General features: G+C 47.4%; 1 protein-coding gene across 5 annotated transcripts in view; it reads right to left on the bottom strand.

The window, feature by feature from the left end:
* The window catches only part of RAB43 (RAB43, member RAS oncogene family), a 34,763-nt gene that overhangs the window by 11,530 nt on the left and 8,751 nt on the right, over window positions 1–14,482 (bottom strand). The gene's annotated exons all lie outside the window — the stretch shown is intronic.

Here is a 14,482-nt window from a genome sequence, read left to right as displayed (position 1 = left end):
TTCGGGCAATTCTCCTGCCTCAGCCTCCTAAGTAGCTGGGATTACAGGCACGCGCCACCATGCCCAGCTAATTTTTTGTAGTTTTAGTAGAGACGGGGTTTCACCATGTTGACCAGGATAGTCTCGATCTCTTGACCTCGTGATCCACCCGCCTCGGCCTCCCACAGTGCTGGGATTACAGGCTTGAGCCACCGCGCCCGGCCTCGTGGATTTCATTTTTCTTGCAATGTGAAGCTGGAGATTGAGGCAAGAAAATATGAACTGGTCTCCTCTTTTCTCCCACTCACATTTCTTAGCAGTGTACCCTGCACTCCAGCCACTGCTGCAGCAACCCGTTTTGTACACACACAAAGGCCTGCCCGCACCTTGCCCCCTCACTCTCTGCCTGAGAGCATCCCTGAGTCTGGCCAGAGAGGCCTGCTGGAAACCACTGTGTGCTCATGCCTCCATAACCCAGAAGAGAGGGGCCTTCCCACCCTAGGGGTCACCCATGACTAACAGAGAATAGGGGATAAAGCTCTCCTCTCCTACCTCTCAGAGGGACCACTGTGAGACACATTCTGTATGCACCTTGGAAAGTCCTCAGGTTCAAGGTCACTGCCCATGACAGCTAATTGAAAGATATACCTCTACCTAAGCCCTGCCTCCTTCCTGGGGCCAGTCTCCAAAAACAAAAGCGATGCACATGAGCCCTTCTCTCCGACTCTGTTTTCCAGGGGAAGCCTGGGCTAAGACAAAATGTGCTCTGGTTTGTTTTTAAAATATCACTCAGGCCACTGGGTGGAGAACAGTCCTATCATGGGATCACAGAGAGGGCACAAGAGAGGGATCAAGCTGTCTGTTACATTAACAGGCAGCATGATCCCTTCACCCATGCCTACTATATTCCAAAAGAGGAAGGAGAAGCCAAGCCAGGAGAGCCCCTTCCCCAGATCAGATCCTTCCCCACCCCAACTAGGCCAGCTGGCCATTAGGCAGCACCCAAGGGAGGTTGGGTGAGAACTGAATGCCTCTGATTTGCCTCTTTAGCTACCTGAGAAACAGGCAGGCGACAAGACACAGCAACCAGGAACCATCAGACCACCTATTGGAGAGGCCAGGCCTAGGCTCAGTGTCTCAGAAGGCAAGCAGACCCACCCTGTGGACTCTGTGGGGGTCCTAGCCATCTCACTCATCCTTGCCACTGCCTGCAGGCAGAGACCAGGAGCCAACATCATGGACGAAAGAGAAAGTTTCTGAGGAGTGCTGCAACTCGGCCAAGGCATCCTAATGCAGAGTCCTAGATTCCAGGCTGCCTGTCTCTCTGCCTTGGGAGAGGCCAGCACAAATGAGCTCTGAGTCCCCACTGCATCTGCCCTAGCTATGCCCTCCTCCTGCCTGCTTGTCCCCACCTCCCTACTGCCACTCCAGCCTCTTACCAGGGTCTACACAAACGGCCTCAGGCCTGTCTCCATGCCTCCACTTCACTCAATTCATTTTCTACACGCAGCCCAGTGCAGCTTCTGAAACAGTGCTAGGATCTTGTAACTTCTCTGTCCTCAACCCTTGGATGGCAACCCCAGGATCTGCCTCTAGCTGCCTACTTGCCATTCCCGGAGTACTCCAAGGCCTCTCTCCGCACCAAGGCCCTTGTCTTTGGTGTTCCCTGCCTGAAATGCTCTCCCAGATGCCCATGTGACTGGCCTCCTCATTCATTCTCATCTATGCTTTTTTTTTTTTTTTTTTTGAGACAAAGTCTCACTCTGTCACCCAGGCTGGAGTGCAGTGGCATGATCTCACTCACTGCAACTTCTGCTTCCCAGGTTCAAGCAATTCTCTTGCCTCAGCCTCTTGAGTAGCTGGGATTATAGGCACGTGCCACCATGCCCGGCTAATGCATATATTTTTAGTAGAGACTGGGTTTCACCATGTTGGTCAGGGTCTCAAACTCCTGACTTCAGGTGATCCACCCACCTCAGCCTATCAAAATGCTGTGATTACAGGTGTGAGCCACCACGCCTGGCCAAGAGGTCTTTCTTAAAAGAGCAGCCCCAAGCCAAGGGCAGAAGTTCAAGACCAGCCTGGCCAAGATGCTGAAACCCCGTCTCTACTAAAAATGCAAAAATTAGCCAGGCATGGTGGCATGCAACTCTAATCCCAGCTACTCAGGAGGCTATGGCAGGAGGATCACTTGAACCCTGGTGGCAGAGGTTGCAGTGAGCCGAGATCGCACCACTGCACTCCAGCTAGGGGGACAGAGCAAGACTCCATCTCAAACATTAAAAAAAAAATCACTCCCATCTTGTCCCAATCCCAATTTATTTTTCTTCAGTGTACGTCACTACCTGACATGCACACACACACATGTACACACACTTTTTAAGTGTTTACTCTGTCTCATGAGTTCCACAAGGGCTCGGGCTGTGTCAGTCTGGTTTTGGCAATCTGTGCAGCACCTAGCACACTGCCTGGCATGCAGAAGGTGCCCAACAGAAACATAATCTGGAGGAATGAGTACTGAGGTCCATTTTGCCCTGTAAGCCTTTTACACTACCGGCTGAGTTTGCTGCACACTGTTATGGCTAAGAGTGTTTTTCACTGCCCAGAGGACATAAATACCCTTAAACTGCTGAGAACATCTGCCAAGTTGAGAGTGGGAATCCCACTTTCTCTACTCCCCACCCCCCAAGCTCTCTTCCTGCACACTCACCTGACCAGCTGCTCACCTGACCAGCCACTAACCTGACCAGCCAACAGGGACTCTGAACTTAGAATGATCTCTAGGCCCTCTCATCTAGCATATCACCAGCTATTTGAGCTTTTCCTGGCAGGCTTTCTTGTCTTACAACTGACCTTTGGGGAAGGGTGAAGTCCAGAGGCAACTGCTGGACCCAGAGGGTATGAGTGAGGCCTAATTAGGAAGGAAAAGGGCTCCCAGAGTGTGTATGCTCAGAAAAGCGGCGCTGCCCCCTCCTCTCCCACTCAGCAAGGGCTGGCAGGTAAGTTTCATGTGGGGTGGGGATTTCAAGGCTGCAAGGGCTTCAGTCCTGGGCTTCAGGCCCTTATTTCACCTAGGTGACACAAGAGCTCAGTACTGCCCATCACTGGCTCAGTCCTGCCCATTGCTGCCTCAGTCGGGAAGCACGTGTTGGGTGATGGATGAGGTTTCTTTCCTCTTCTAAGTTCCAACTGTAACTTCCAGCTTACGCTACCCTGAATCTCCACACCCACAAGGCAGTGCTGTTCTCACCACTATCTTTTCTGGGATAAACTGCATTCATCTTAACCTTTTGGTGCACTCCTATCTACCCTTCAGGACCCCAGTTCAGAAGTCTCTCTTTCTTTGCCTGACACTGTGGCCCCATGGCCAAACCCTGAGCAGAAGTAACTCTTCTTTCCTTCATGTTCCCATAGCCCTTTACTCTTGCCCCTAGAACAGCACACATCACAGAGTGATGGGTTATCCACCTAAGTCAAATGTCCTGCACTACTGGGCTTTGGGGGCCAAGCAAGGGACATAAAAGGCAGTAAGAAGACAGGACTGGTGGGAGCTGCTAGCAGTCAGAAAAGGATATGCCATCTAAAGAAGTTCAACAGCAACAAACCAGCAAACCACCGGCAGAATTGCCGGTCAAACAACACGGGCTTTAGGCCAGGCCCGGTGGCTCACTTTGGGAGGCCAGCACTTTGGGAGGCCAAGGTGGAAAAATTACCTGAGGCCAGCAGTTTGAGACCACCCTGACCAATGTGGTGAAACTTCGTCTCTACTAAAAATACAAAAATTAGATGGGTGTGGTGGTACATGTCTGTTATCCCGGTTACTCAGGAGGCTGAAGTGTGAGAATTGCTTTAATCTGGGAGGTGAAGGCTGCAGTGAGCAGAGATCGTGCAACTGCACTCCAGCCTGGGCGACAGAGTGAAACTCCACCTCAAAAGGAAAAAAAAAGAAAACAGGGCTGGGTGCAGTGGCTCAAGCCTGTAACCCCAGCACTTTGGGAGGCCAAGGCAGGTGAATTATCTGAGGCCAACAGTTCAAGACCAGCCTGGCCAACATGGTGAAACCCCGTCCCTACTAAAAATACAAAAGCCGTGCATGGTGGTGGGTGCCTGTAATCCCAGCTACCCAGGAGGCTGAGGCAGGAGAATCACTTGAACCCAGGAGTTGGAGGTTGCAGTGAGTTGAGACCATGCCACTGCACTCTAGTCTGGGCAATAAGAGTGAGACTCCATCTTAAAAAAAAAAAAAGTTAACATTAAAAAAACAAACAAACAATAGGCTTTGTAGTGGAAAGCCTTGTCCACCTTGGCCTCCCAAAGTGAGCCACCGGGCCTGGCCTAAAGCGGCCTTGGGCCGCTGCTTGGTTCCTGGTTCCTATGTCCATCTCTTGCCATCAGGAATGGGTTCTCTGAGGAGAAAGACCGTCTTATTCCTCTTGGCACCATCAATACTTGCACAGTGCCTGGCACAGAGAAGGGCCTTAACACATCTGCAGTCCACTATGTACAGGTCCTGGTAGTCAGGCCTGTGCAGCGGGGCCAAAAGCTGCTTTCCAAGGATTCCTTGTTCATGTTCCCACTTAGTGAGTTCAGATGTGCGCCAGTGGGGACTCAACCCTGCTTACTAGGTTAAAAGCACCACTGAAGCTCAGCTCTGGAGACTGTGTCCAGCACCATCCCTCCCAACAGAAACAGAGAAAGGTTTTATTTGATGAGACTTTCTCCGGAGTAACGAAGTAGATGGTGGAAAGCTCCCAGCATCTTCATATTAGAGAAGGACCTTGGAAAAGTTAGTTCTCAGGACAAACTCTGAAAACTGGTCAGACTGACCCAAATACAAGTTCCTGAGCTATTTTTCATTGTGTCTTGGGATGTGGTGAGTCAAACCAGGAGGTGGAGTTTGTGGGCCACGCCAGCTCCTGACTGCCGCTGCCCTCCTCCCACCAACCTGCAGTCCTCCAGGGAAGGGCTTGGCCCTGGGCTTGCAAGCAAGCCGCAGGCTAGGGAGTGAAGCACTGTGAAGTGCCAGGGTAAGACAGCAAAACCTCCAGCATGTTAACCAGCTAAGGACACAGCCTGCCACCATCTGGGCAGACAGGTGGAGAGAGACAAAAGCGAGGACAAGAAAGGTGAGAACAAGCTAGACCAGCGACACAGGCTGGTGGCAAGCAAAGCAGACTGCAATGCGGCCCAATGTCAGGGGCACAAATTCTCCTCTGCAGGAAGGGAGTAGAGGACCAGTACAGACTCTCGTGCACAAAATTCCTTCTGTCTCTTAAATGTGGGTGCCACAAGGTCCAGCATGAGAAATGGCTTTCTTTGTCCCTTGTTACAATGCAGCTCTCCCTGGGAGGCTTAGTGGCAATGCAGAATGAAATAAAATCCCGGATGTGCATTCCTGTTCTGCTCCACCACCTGTGTGATGAGGGACAGCCCCATCGGCTTCTTATAGTCTGAGTTTCCTCCCCATTCGCCCAGGAAGCACAGTAACCCACCATGTTTTGCAGGACTGGTGAAAGCAAGGGGTCAGGGGCCCTGAAAGCCAGGAAGGCAGAATTCTGTGGGTGCCTGGCACTGTCAGTGCTCCCTGTGTGTCAGGTCACTTCATCCCACAACAACCCTAGAAGGTCGGTCTCATTACTCCTTATGTCTGAGGAGTCACAGGAATCAAGTGTCGGCAGAGGTCTGCCCGACTCTCATGCCTGGTGTCCTTCACCATGCACATGACTCCTCCACAAGCACATAAAAACTGCTCCTGCCACTGGCACCTCCTACAGGAATCAAACCCTTTCCTGAATAGCTTGGATGGGAAGAAAGGGCACTATGGGAAAGGACCCTTGCCTCTGGCCAACAAATCCTGCCTGATCCACTTGCTAAGTGCCACCTTTTCCAGGTATTCCTCTTCCTCGCAGGAAGCTAAGGGCATCCGCAACCAGCCTGCTATGACCCAAACACCTCATTCACTCACAGGCTCCTTTCAGCACCAGGGGGTTAGCTGGGGTAATAAGGAAACCAAAGCAGCATGCAGGAGCTTGCAGTGGGCATCGCTTGGTCGGGGGGGAGGTGGGCAGTGATAAATGGGGACACCATAAGCCCCTGGTGGTGAAAAGGCCCATCAGGAAGGGGTTTCAGCAAGGAAAGACAGTATCCTCAAAGTCAGGACTGCAAGTGCCAGCATCCCTGGTAGACAGCCTTCTCAGAGCCCTCACAGCCTCCACTAGAATTCCCATAAACCCCATACCTCTTTTCCCCAAATTCCTCAGCTGGAAGGCTCTGGGCACAAGAGACTCAGATGTTCTATGGCCCACACTGAACGGCCCCAACCCTCAAACCATCCCTCCAGTTCCCTGCTATTTTGGTCATGTGACGATGGCCCAGATTGGCCCCAAGTGTCCCTCACCCTCACCCTCCATGCCACTCGGTCATGACATCAACTCTAGAGTAAACCTTCCTCCCTGGGCTCCCAGGTCCAGCTGGCCATTTCACGGCCTGCATCCACCAGGCCCATAACCTGCCAGTGCCACCAGGCAGGCCCCTGTACTTGCCATGCTCTCATCTGCCACCATTCTCTAGCTGCATGCAGCTTGGACAAACATCACACTCCTCCCTCCCAGGACCACAGCTCTGCACAGAGGCAGCCATGGAGTTCAAAGCCCTGCCCATCTCTCCTCCTTAGGAATCTGTCACGCATCTTCCAGGACTTCCCTCCCCCTCACAGCTCTGTGGCCCTGAGGAGTGTGGATTACAGCCCCCAACCAAGCTCTGCAGCACTCAGCACACCTCCCTAGGACAGCCACGGCAGCCACATGGCCCTGCCTTCCGGGAACAGCCTTGACTGTGTGTTTGGCCGGCTGTCGCCACAATGTGGAGGTGAAAGATGGGTACTTGTCAAGCCATGTGGTCCAGCTCTTGGTTAAGAAGTCTGAGTCACTACATCCACGGCATTAATAGCATCGCAAGCTAATTACCTGTCTACATATATTTTCTCCACCAGAGGTGAGTCCCCAAACAGAGACTGCCTCTTACTTTTTTCTCTCAGGTACCTAGAACAGTGACTGGGAGAGAGGAGATACCTAAGGAATGAGCAAACCATGCACAAGTTGCCATGCTACGTACTTTACGTACAGGGTGTTAGATGGGTAATTCCTAGCCAATAACCATAAAGCTCGACAGAGCACCACCTTCCAGGTTTCAACCATTCTTCCCTTTGAGCCCATTTCAACTTGTCTGTTGCTCCAGACGGAAGGCTGTGGCTCTTAAGTGATCAAGAAACAATTCAAAAGAGCAAAGAGGAATCTTTAGAAATCAGCAGAAATGGATCGGGCGCAGTGGCTCACACCTGTAATCCCAGCACTTTGGGAGGCTGAGGTGGGCAGATCATCTGAGGTCAGGAGTTTGAGACCAGCCTGACCAATATGGTGAAACTCCATCTCTACTAAAAATATAAAAATTAGCTGGGCGTGGTGGTCCCAGCTACTCGAGAGGCTTAGACAGGAGAATCGCTTAAACCCGGGAGGCAGAGGTTGCAGTAAGCCTCTCGTGTCACTGCACTCCAGCCTGGGCAACAGAGCAAGACTCCATATCAGAAAGACAAAAAAAAGAGAGAGAAGAAATTGACAGAAATGGAGAAAGCTGGCAAACACCACCCTAACCATGTGATCAAACAGGCCCCATTACTAGTAGGCAACCTGGCATCGGGGGCTGCATCCCGTGTTGCCAGATGAAGCCCACAACATCCCCTAGGACTCATTCTTGCCAGAATGGTTTAACTTGAGGCTCATCGAGTCCCTATACTATCAGCTTATAGGAAATATGAGGAATAAAGAAACAAATAAAAAGACACCACAAGGAAACCATGAGAAAAAACTAGAAGGTAACTCTTACCAAAAAAAAAAGAAAAAAGAAAAAAAAAGGCCGGGCGTGGTGGCTCACACCTGTAATCCAAGCACTTTGGAGGCCAAGGCGGGCGGATCACCTGAGGTTAGGAGTTCAAGACTAGCCTGACCAACATGGTGAAACCCCATCTTTAAAAAAATAATAAAAATAATAAAAATAAATTTAAAAAAAACCCTGGCTTGTACTGATCTGTAAATTAATTTTTAAAAAATCAATGTCATTAAAAAAAGGAGGTATTGCTCTGGCTAAGAGACTGAAGAGGCACAAAACCAAATGCAAAGCATGGACCCATACTGGACTCCAGGTGGGGGCAAGGCGGGAACACCACAAAAGACATTTCAAGGGGAGTCTGTGAACTTTTGTGGGGTTTGAGATAGGGTCTCCTTCTGTCCCCCAGGTTGGAGGGCAGTGGTGCAATCACAGCTCATTGCAGCCTTGACCTCCTGGGTTCAGGTAATCCTCCTACTTCAGCCTCCTGAGTAGCTGGGACTACAGACAGATACCATTACACCTGGCTAGTTTTTATATTTGTATTTTTAGTAGAGACAGGGTTTCACCATGTTCCCCAAGCTGGTCTTAAACTCCTGGGTTCACACTATCCCTCACCTTGGCCACCCATGCTGGGATTATAGGTGTGAGCCACTGCACCCAGCCAAGTTGGGGAAACTTAAAAATGGACTAGACAGGAGATGCTATCATGAAAATACTAATTTGCTTAGGCGTGTCATGAGTATTGTGCTTTTTATAATCCTTATTCTTTTTTTTTTTTTTTTTGAGACGGAGTTTCACTCTTGTTACCCAGGCTGGAGTGCAATGGCGCGATCCTGGCTCACCGCAACCTCCGCCTCCCGGGTTCAGGCAATTCTCCTGCCCCAGCCTTCTGAGTCGCTGGGATTACAGGCACGTGCCACCATGCCCAGCTAATTTTTTGTATTTTTTTAGTAGAGACGGGGTTTCACCATGTTGACCAGGATGGTCTCGATCTCTTGACCTCGTGATCCACCCGCCTCGGCCTCCCACAGTGCTGGGATTACAGGCTTGAGCCACCGTGCCCGGCCTATAATCCTTATTCTTAAAGTTGCATGTTAAGGTATTCAAGGGTGAAGTATGATGTCTACAACTTACTTTCAAAATTTTAAAAACATTTATTATGGCCAGGCATGGTGGCTCATGCCTATAATCTCAGTACTTTAGGAGGTTGAGGCAGGTGGATCCCCTGAAGTCAGGAGTTTGAGATCAGCCTAGCCAACATGGTGAAACCCTGTCTTTACTAAAAATACAAAAATTAGGGCCAGCATGGTGACTCATACCTGTAATTTCAGTACTTTGAGAAGCAGAGGCAGGCAGATCATGAGGTCAAGAGATTGAGACCATTCCGGCCAACATGGTGAAACCCCGTCTCTACTAAAAATATAAAAATTAGCTGGGTGTTGTGGTGTGCCTGTAGTCCCAGCTACTCGGGAGGCTGAGACAGGAGAATTGCTTGAACCCAGGAGGTGGAGGTTGCAGTGAGCTCACATTGTGCCACTGTACTCCACCCTGGGCAACAGAGCGAGACTCCGTCTAAAAAAAAAAAAAAAAAGACAGGGGAAAGGAAAGAGACCTGGAGGACAACCTCCAGAAAAGAGAACAGAGAGATGACAAGAAGAAGCTAATCAAAGAAATAAGAAAATTCTCACCAGGCGCTGTGGCTCACACCTGTAATCCCAGCACTCTGGGAGGCTGAGGTGGGCGGATCATGAGGTCAGGAAATCGAGACCATCCTGGCTAACACAGTGAAACCCCATCTCTACTAAAACATACAAAAAATTAGCTGGGCATGGTGGCACACACCTGTAGTCCCAGATAGGAGGCTGAGGCAGGAGAATCACTTGAAGGAGGCGGAAGTTGCAGTGAGCGGAGAACGTGCCACTGCACTCTAGCTGGGCAACAGAGTGAGATTCCATTAAAAAAAAAAAGAAAGGAAAAGAAAATTCTCTAGAGGGCTAGAAACACAGGAATTTTCACATTGGCTATATTTACCAGGTTCAGAGCAGGATGAATGAAAAAAATATCCCACATCTAGACAGGCTGTGGTAAGACTTCAGAACACCAGAAGTAATTTTTTTAAAACCCTAAATATTTTCAAAAGTAAAAAATGAGTTAACAAGAAGCAAATAATAATTCAATTAGTTATCAGACTTCACATCAGCCGCAGCATTAGGCTGATATGTGTTGGTGGCTCCCAACACATTATTCATGAACTTGGCAGAAACAAACCTCCTCGGCAACAAGAGCCTCAGGCAGGCCCTTCAGGAGGCATCCAGATGAGGGCAACATCATCACAGGAGGTCACAGCTCCATGCGGGTTACTGCCCCTGGAGACCTTTCAGTGGTCGGACAGGATGTGGAGGAGAACAACAGAATCCTGACCCTGTGCAGGCTTAGGCTAATGTGTGTGTTTGTCTTAGTTTTCAATAAAAAGGTACAATCAATAAATGGTTTTTAAATAAACTTATATAATAGATATAAAAATATATATGTTTATACATTTGTACAATGTGTGTTTTAATCTAAGTGTTATTACAAAACAGTCAAAAGTTTAAAACATTGCTGGCTATGAAAAAAATTAAAAAACAGTTTAACGCAAGCTTGTCCAACCTGTGGCCCATGGGCTACATGTGGCCCACAACAGTTTTAAATGCAGCACAACACAAATTCATAAACTTTCTTAAAACATTGTGAGATTTTTTTTTTCTAAGCTCATCAGCTATTGTTAGCATATTTTATGTGTGGCCCAAAACAATTCTTCCAGTGCAGCCCAGGGAAGCCAAAAGATTGGACATCCCTGGTTTAAGGGTTTATAAAGAAAAAAGGACCAGGCCTGTGGTTCATACCTGTAATCCCAGCACTTTGGGAGGCCAAGGCCAGGTCGCCTGAGGCCAGTCTGGCCAATATGGTGAAACCCCATCTCTACTAAAAATACAAAAATTAGCCAGGTGTGGTGGCAGGTGCTTATAATCCCAGCTACTCAGGAGGCTGAGGCAGGAAAATCGCTTGAACCTGGGAGGTGGAGTTTGTGGTGAGCTGAGATTGCACCATTGCACTCCAGCCTAGGCAACAAGAGCAAGACTCCATCTCAAAAATAAAAAAAATTTTTAAAAAGAAAAAAAAAGTTTATAAAGTAAAAGAAAGCTACAGTAAGCTAAGGTTAATTTATTATCGAAGAAAGAAAAATTTTCAATAAACTTACTGTAGCCTAAATGTCCAGTGTTTATGAAGTCTACGGTAGAGCACAGTCATGCCCTAGGCCTTCAGTCACTCCTCTGCACTCCTTCGCTCACTCAGAGCAACTTCCAGTCCTGCACGCTCCATTCATGGTTAGGGCCCCATACAAATATTCCAATTTTTAGCTTTTAGACTGTCTTTTTACTGCCTCTTTTCTATGTTTACTTTAGATCCACAAATACTTGCCATGGCGTTATAACTGTCTACGGTGCTCAGTACAGGTTTGCAGCTTAGGAGCAATAGGCCATTCCATATAGCCTAGGTGTGTAGGAGGCTATGCCATCTAGGGTGTGTAAGGACACTCTACAATGGGCACATGATGAACTGGCCTAACGACACATTTCTCAGATCATATCCCTATCTTTAGTTCAGTAAGAGTTCTCAGGAAGATTATTTTGTACTTAAATTTCTATATCTAGCCAAGCTAACATTTAAGTGATGGAAAAATAATATTGGATATGTGGTTACTGAAAGTTGATAAACTACAGACTTTTTCTGTAAGAATCATCTGAGAAAAAAATTCAGACAAAACTAAAATGAATCAAAGAAATAAAGAATAGTGCATTTAAAAATAAAACTTAGAATTAAATCTAAATAACTGTTGGTGCATAATGTAAAAAAAAAAAAAAAAAAATTGGAATGGGCAATGAGGAGAAAGTAAAAGTGTGCTTGGTTCTTGTCTTTTTCTTTTTTTTTTTTGAGACAGGGTCTCACTATGTCCCCTAGGCTGGAGTGCAGTGTGGTGTTGTGTGATCATGGCTCACTGCAGTCTCGACCTCTTGGGCTCAAATGATTCTCCCACCTCAGTTTCCTGAGTAGCTGGGACTACAAACCCACAATACCACACCTTGCTAATTTTTTTTTTTTTGTAGAGACACGGTCTCCCTATGCTGCCCAGGCTAATCTCAAACTCCTGGGCTGAAGCAATCTACCCACCTCTGCCTCCCAAAGTGTTGGGATTATGGAGGTTCTTCTCTTTATTGTCTTCTTTAGGTGAAAAAAAAGATCCTAATTCTAGATATTTAAACATGAATTTAAAACTTAATACAATGGGTAGAAATAGTACGTATATTTCCAACTTACTAGAAGGCAACATGGAAGAGAACTGATCAATTCAACAAAAGCAACCCAAGAAGTAGCTGGGTAAATGGGGAAAGAGTGTGCTTCCTTCCTGCCTTCCTTCATTCATTCAGCAGCCAAAAGGTAAAGTACACTGTGCCAAGTGATTTGATGCCTAAGACAAAGTCCATGCCCAACAGTGCTAGTGCCTGGGGGTGGAAGGAGGCAAACAGTAACAAACAAGTGAAGTATGACTTGGGGCAATGCAAAGTACTAGGATGAAAAAACAAAATAAGGCAAGTAAGGGCATAATGTTGAAAACATTCTGCACAGTCCCACTTATGCATAATGTCTAAAATAGGCAAACCTACAGTGAGAGAAAGTAGCTGAGTGGTTGCCAGGGGCTGAGGGGATCAAGAAGTGAGAGTGTCTCCTTGTGGGGATGAGGTTTCTTTTGGGGTGATGAAAATATCCTAAAATCAACTGTGGTGATGACTGCACAACTCTGTGGGTATATTAAGAAAAAAATGACACTGAATTGCACACTTTTAAGTGGGGGAATTTTTATCGTATGTGGATTATATCTCAATATTGGAAAGATTTTTTTTTAAGGAAATTGGGCGAGTGCTACTTTAGACAGGATAGTCAGATAAGATAATTCAGGGAAAGCAAAGCATCAATCTGTTGACGTATGCACATGGACCACAAATGTACAACAAACTGGCCCCAAGCCTCTCTGGACACACCTCAGCTTCCACCCATCACCATGGGCCTTCCCAGGGGGAGGGGACTCCCCAAATTCCTAGGTCTTCTTTTTTCACTTCACATGCACTTTCCCTCCATGTGTTCTGTTAAAATGTGCAGGGTGCCCTCCAGTCCTTTCCTAAACTCTTCTAGTAGAGCTTTAAGAGTCCATGGCTGGGCATGGTGGCTCATGTCTGTAATTCCAACACCTTTGGGAGCCTGAGGTGGGCAGATCGCTTAAGGTCAGGAGTTTGAGACCAGCCTGGCCAACATGGTGAAACCTCATCTCTACTAAAAATATAAAAATTAGCCAGGCGTAGTGGTGTGCACCTGTGGTCCCAGCTGCTCAGGAGGCTGAGGCAGGAGAACTGCTTGATTCTGGAAGCCGAAGTTGCAATGAGCTGATATTGCACCACTGCACTCCGCCTGGGTGACAGAGAGACTCTGTCTCAAAAAAAAAAAAAAAGAGAGAGACCTGTGCTGCCAACCGTGGGATCCAGCAGGGACCCTCCCATCAGACGTTGCTCCTGCTCCTCATTTTCCCATTCATGCAGCCAACATGTGTTAAGGGCTTAATCTGGGGGGAAAAAATAAAGAAAACTGTAGGGTCAGAATTTATACTGAAGTATTTGCCTTGAGATTTCAATAATAAAATTTATTTTTTTCTAAGAGATTTTATATGTATTTCATAGAATTTTCACCTATTTCATAAAATAGATTCTGTTTTGCATAAACATGACAGTCTCATTCTTACTGGGTGTATTGAAAAAAATAAACATGACAGATATTAACAATGCCTAACTACAGAACAGGAAAGAAAGGAATAAAAATAAAAATAAATACATTTTTTAAAAAATGCCTAACTAACAAAGTGAAGTTTATTCTGACACTGAGATCCATTTTTTTTTTTTTTTTTTTTTTACACAAAATCATCTACTATTTAGGAATCCACACATAGTTAAAAGCCAAAAAGAAGGCCAGGCTCAGTGGCTCACACCTGTAATCCTAGCACTCTGAGAAGCTGAAACAGTGGATTGCTTGAGTTCGAGATCAGCCTGGGCAACAGTGCGAAACCCCATCTCTAACAAAAATACAAAAAATAAGCTGGGCATGGTGGTGCATGCCCTGTAGTTCCAGCTACTCAGGAGGCTAAGGTGGGAGAATCACCTGAGCCTAAGAGGCAGAGATTGCAGTGAGCTGAGATCGTGCCACTGTACTCCAGCCTGGGCAACCAGAGTGAGATCCTGTCTACAAAAAAAAAAAAAATCAAAGGTTTTAATTGGAAATTGTAAACAGAATTTTTTAATTTTAAAAATACCCAACATTAGGGGCCGGGCGCGGTGGCTCAAGCCTGTAATCCCAGCACTTTGGGAGGCCGAGGCGGGTGGATCACGAGTTCAAGAGATCGAGACCATCCTGGTCAACATGATGAAACCCCGTCTCTACTAAAACTACAAAAAAATTAGCTGGGCATGGTGGCGCGTGCCTGTAATCCCAGCTACTCAGGAGGCTGAGGCAGGAGAACTGCCTGAACCCAGGA

Source organism: Cebus imitator, unplaced genomic scaffold (genome assembly GCF_001604975.1).
Source record: "Cebus imitator isolate Cc_AM_T3 unplaced genomic scaffold, Cebus_imitator-1.0 Scaffold457, whole genome shotgun sequence".
In the NCBI taxonomy this organism is placed as follows: Eukaryota; Metazoa; Chordata; class Mammalia; order Primates; family Cebidae; genus Cebus; species Cebus imitator.
The sequence above is the reverse complement of the archived record's forward strand: the minus strand, read 5'-3'. Positions and strand labels throughout refer to the sequence as shown.